The sequence below is a fragment of the Patagioenas fasciata genome, chromosome 1 (genome assembly GCF_037038585.1).
Source record: "Patagioenas fasciata isolate bPatFas1 chromosome 1, bPatFas1.hap1, whole genome shotgun sequence".
Taxonomy (NCBI): domain Eukaryota; kingdom Metazoa; phylum Chordata; class Aves; order Columbiformes; family Columbidae; genus Patagioenas; species Patagioenas fasciata.
Genome location: NC_092520.1, coordinates 148,225,934 through 148,231,173, shown reverse-complemented (window position 1 = coordinate 148,231,173; position 5,240 = coordinate 148,225,934). Strand labels below are relative to the sequence as shown.

General features: G+C 39.6%; 1 long non-coding RNA gene across 1 annotated transcript; it reads left to right on the top strand.

Moving 5' to 3' along the window:
* The first annotated feature begins 1,215 nt into the window (after window positions 1-1,215).
* LOC139827050 (uncharacterized) lies at window positions 1,216-3,464 on the top strand. The gene is made up of 3 exons (XR_011737235.1): window positions 1,216-1,336; window positions 2,011-2,146; window positions 3,330-3,464. It is a non-coding gene; the product is annotated as an uncharacterized lncRNA (long non-coding RNA).
* The last annotated feature ends 1,776 nt before the right edge of the window (window positions 3,465-5,240 follow it).

Genomic DNA, 5,240 nt, shown 5'->3' with positions numbered 1-5,240 from the left:
AATGTGCCTAGCTGCATGTACAGCAAATCTCATCCGTGGAATATCTTGATGTATTTATAACCTTTTAAAATTCTGTTATCAGGATTTTGTATCAAGTTAATGCTCTGCAATTACTAATCAAAGAGTAACTGTACCATGAGTTAGATTTTAAATTGTTGTGTTCTTCTGAAATATGACATTTGTTGTGCTTGATAATAGCTATAGCCCATTGTGTTACTGTGTATGGGTGTCTGTCTAGAAATGGATAAGGTAAATGCATGTAGGGATTCTTTCAACCTATAAGCAGTCACTGTGGCTTCCATTTCAATATCATTAAAGCAATACATGCTAAACTGTGAAATATACTTTTTAGTATTATAGAAGTATGTTTTTTAAGTGACATTAAAATCTTTCTCTCTTCTAAAAGGTGATCCACACTGAGGTGTGGGGTGTGTTCTCTACAGTCAGGATGGGTATTTTGTAAGTAGATGGAATTCTCCAACACTTTTTAAATTTTTATTTGGTGCTCCAAGGGGTGTGGTTTATTTGAACCAGTGTAGACACATGCAGTATAGATTCCTACCTCTGAGCTGTTTGCCCTGCCTCCCCTTTATGGTTGATGGAGATTTAGAGTGTCATTCATCCCAAACCAGAGTCTGGAATATGCCTTGAATAGAAATGGAGTCGAGGGTGACTAGTTCAGTTATAGACATGTAAAGAAGGCGAATTTCCCTCATGAACACATTCTCCCATAATAAATATGCTAATACTAATGATAATATTTTATAATTCAACTTTACAAAAATAATCTCTGAGGCCCATTAAAAGGCAGATCTTAAGTCTCTAACAAAGGGAGAGAGACAAAAAGATGGTGATGAAATTGATGAAGAACAAAGACCTCAATGGAAGCAAAAGCAAAATTAGCTCTTGACTGTATTAAAACAGAAAACATGACTGGATGGTAAGATGATCATGGCAAACTGTTAAAGCTGATTAAAAAGCTGATATAAATAGCCACAAAACTTTGAAGTTGTATGTTTGCCTTGATGATCTCTGAGGTCTTTTCCAACCCAGTCGATTCTGTGATTCTGTATCTAGGAATATATAGACAGCAAGTATTTAGGGCTTGAAGCTGCATTAGTATGTGGTTAAAATGTTGCTGATGTTTAGAAGAGTCTGTTAAGTTTTGATTATTTTATTTCATTTGTTTTTTTTGGCAGTATGGGGCAGGTTATAATGGATACCACATTGGCATATTATATGCAAACTTACCCCGCGCGGGGAGAAAAAGCCAAGCACATGGATTTGCAAAACGAGGAGTTGTTCTCCATGCTGAAACAAATGTTCTGCTATACAGGTTGTTATTACAAATCTAGCAATGGAGTGACTTTGCAGGCATTCTCTATGACAATCAATGCGAATAGTGCGTAGTGTGAACAAGTCAGTGACTGACCATGAATTTTCTCTTTGACTTTTCTATCTGTTCTTCACCTGTTAATCCAGTTTCAAAGACTCAACATTTTACAGCTCTGAGCTTACCATCAACCTTTTAATGTGTGTGTTTCCTTTCCTCCACCCCCAGAAAGTTGTGGTACCACCTTGTATTCCCACACTGCCAGAATGACCACCCAATCTCATTGTGATGAAGCTCTAAACAGTTTTTGGAAGACAATCTGCAGCATTCTGTCTGGCAGCCTTTTTTGGTGGTCCTTAGGCTAGCAAGAGTAGTGTCAAGTCAGCCAGATCCTTACGATTCTAGCTGTCAATAGTTGGAGAATCATTAGCCTGTAAAACCATATGGCTCAGCATAGAAGCACTTTCATATACACTGAAGTAGAGGAAGCAACAAAGATCAGATATTTCAAGGGAAAATCAAGATGAAATCCTAATGTGGAAGAAGAGATAGAGATAAATCTAATTTGAAATAATAGTCTTCAATTAAAATGCTAAATTTATTTTAAAGTAATGCAAACATTATGCTTAGCTTTAGCTTTGCAATGAATTAATTGTGCATATACATATGTTTTTCAGATCAAAGCCCAAAATAGAAGAGAGTGATGTTCTTTACTGCACCAAACCTCCCTGTCATGACTGTCAGAACCTTCTGAAGGATATGAAAACAAAAACAAGTCATTGTGTAGAAGAATCATCCAAACAAAGTGAAAAAGTATGCATATGTAATATTATTTAATTATTCTTTATTTTCATAATGCAATTACATGTTTGGAGGCAGGAAGGTCGGTTTATTTATAGTTGACTTACAGAAAAGCCTGTCAGTTCTTACACTTTTATACAGGAGAGGAAATATGTATATATGTATATGATCACCTGTGAGATGCTTCACTTTTCATACCCATATACAGCTGAAATTTTACGACTTGCTTTCTGCCTTGGACATCTGTACACTCAGTTACTTCTAAAGTCAGAAAAGGAGGAAGTTATGTACTTTAGGATCTTGCACTGTGAAAGTCCAGTCTCCTGTTTAGTTACATCTATATAGCAGAGCTCTGAGATGCTTCCTGATTTTGCATCTGAATGCTTCTTCTGGTTGTGCCTGAACTATTATGACGGTGACAACCTGGATATGTGTTTTGGTTGCTACATGCAGGAAACCTCAGCATAAATACTGAGGACAGCTATGGCATGCTTCATCAAGACCTCCAATATGAAGGAGTACCTCTGTCCTGCATTGCAACACACTTAATTTTTAATCCCTCAGGGTAAATGCAGCAGTTTTCTTTCTAAGTCTCATGTTCTCATATTTGAAGTGTCTGATGAGTTTGGCTTTACAGTTTACAGTTCTGTGCCAAACAAAGTATTTTTGACTCCATCACAAGAGATAGCCCTCCGTTTAGTGGAAAGAACAAGTATTTTCTGAGTTTGCAACAGAGTATTATTCCTTCCAGGGAAGTCCCTTGATTACTTAACAGGATTTATTTGGATGTAATTGAAGTCAAACACTTTGTGTATGGCTTTGGAAAAATCTTTCTGAATGAGTAAGTCTCAGTCTTGGTTCAGGCCCAAGTATCTAGTTCATGTCCATATTCCAGATTAAATTCTACCCCTATAAAGACAAGCATGGCTGAGGTATTCAAAGTCATCTTTGCCTTGGTTTTTACTGCCAAGATTTGCCCTCAGGCATCCCTAATCGTGAGACCAGTGGGAAGGTGTGGAGCAATGAAGCTTTACCCTCAGTAGAGTAGAATCTGGCTATGGAATACTTAAGGAAATTTGGTACACACAAGACCATGAGATTTGTCAAGAAGGTGACTTGGGAGTACTTAGCTTGGATTTCTGAAGGGGAAAACATGCCCGACTAACCTGGAATCTTTTTATGTTGAGCTGACCAGCTTGGTGGATGAGTAGAGAGTAGTGAATGTTTTTGATCTGGACTTGCAACAATTTAACAACTTGCAACAACTTACAACAACTTGCAACTTGCAACAAGACTTGCAACATTATCTCCCACAGCATCCTCACAGACAAACTGATGAAGTGTGGATTAGGTAAGTGAAGTAAATAGGCAACTGTTTGAACTGCCAGGCTCACAGGGTTGTGATCAGCAGCACAAAGTCCAGATGGAGGCCAGTCCTCAGTGGTGTTACACCTGGGGTGCATCGTGGGACCAAAACTGCTTAATAGTGTCATTAATGACCTGGATGATGAGTCAGAGTGACCCTTCAGGAAGTAGTAGATTATCCAAAACTGAGAGGAGTGGTTGGTGCACCGGGTGGTCGATTCAGAGGGATCTTGACAGATTGTAGAAATGGCAAAACAGGACTCCATAATGATGTTCAACAAACGGAAGTGCAAAGCCTGTGCACCATGGGAGGGAGGGTCCCACACCCCAGTACAGACTGGGGCTGGTTGACTGGAAAGCAGCTTTGGAGAAAAGGACCTGGAAGCCCCAGTGAGTAAGTTGACTAGCATGCAGTAATGTGCCCTTGAGGCAAAGATCAAGAGCCTCCTGGGCTGCATTAGCCAGGGCATCGCCCGCAGGTTGAGCAAGGTGATCCTTCTGCTCAGCACTGATGAGGCTGTGGTTGGGACATTGTGTCCAGTTCTGGCCTCCCCAGTACAAGAGAGAGGGATTTGACATATGAGAGCAAGTCCTGCTAAAGGCCATGAAGATGACTAAGTGATGGGAGCATCATATGAGGAGAGGCTGAGAGAGCTGGGACTGATAAAGCTGGAGAAGAGAAAGCTCATGTGGGATCTTATCCATGTGCATAACTACCCAAGGGGAGGGAGTTAAGAAGACAGAGCCAGACTCTTCTCAGTGGTGCCCAGTGATGGGCACAATTTGAAAAACAGGAAATTTCACTAAAACAGAAGAAAAAGCCTTTTTGCTGTGAGGGCGATGAGCACTGGAACAAGTTTCCCAGAGAGGCTGTGGAGTCTCTGTCCTTGTAGACACTAAAAATCTGAGTGGACGTGGCCCCAGAGATCTGGTTTAGTTTACCCTGCCTTGAGCAGGGGGTTTGGACTGGATAACTGCAGAGGTGGCTCCCAGCCTCCATGATTCTGTGAGTACCTGGTTTATTTGTTTGCTTTTAAGTTTTTGTTTTGTTTTGTTTTCTTTTAGGGTCATCTAGATGATTTAAAGAAAACCTATAACTATCATGAGGTAGGTTTGCATATTGAAGATGAGACTCAGGGTTGTACTACTAAAAAGTATTTTTTAACATTTATTTTATAAAAGCATAGAATAGTTTACTTTTATATGTGTCATTCCTCTGGTTTATCTTGTTTATTTTTTTCCTGTTGTTAAGAAGTGCATGTTCATTAGATTTCATTAAAATACTTTGAGTGTTCATGAACCATTTGATGACATGTAAACATGTATTCACCTCAATTCACACATCAGAGCTTTTCAGTCATTATTTTGAACTCCATCGGTAGTTTTGGGAGTCAGTCACTGCCAGATGTCATAAGAAATAATTCAGCCAGCAGAAAGCATGTCAGAAGTGGAAGCAGATGATGCAGAAAATCATTGCTTCACTTTCCAAGAACTATCAGATACATCTGATGAAGGAAGAGCAGTCTGAGTTGGGGAAAAAAGGGAACTGCGCCACACTATAGGCTACAGATGAACTGGATAAATGCTTAGAGGAGAGCAGACTGTGTAACTGACTTGTGTCTTCCTCTGTAAGACAAGAGCTTTAGAACCAGAACAGACAAGAATCAATTTGGGAACCCATGTTTGTCCAGTGGCCCAACAAATCTTCAGGGTAGATTGATTAACAGCCATTAGATATAAT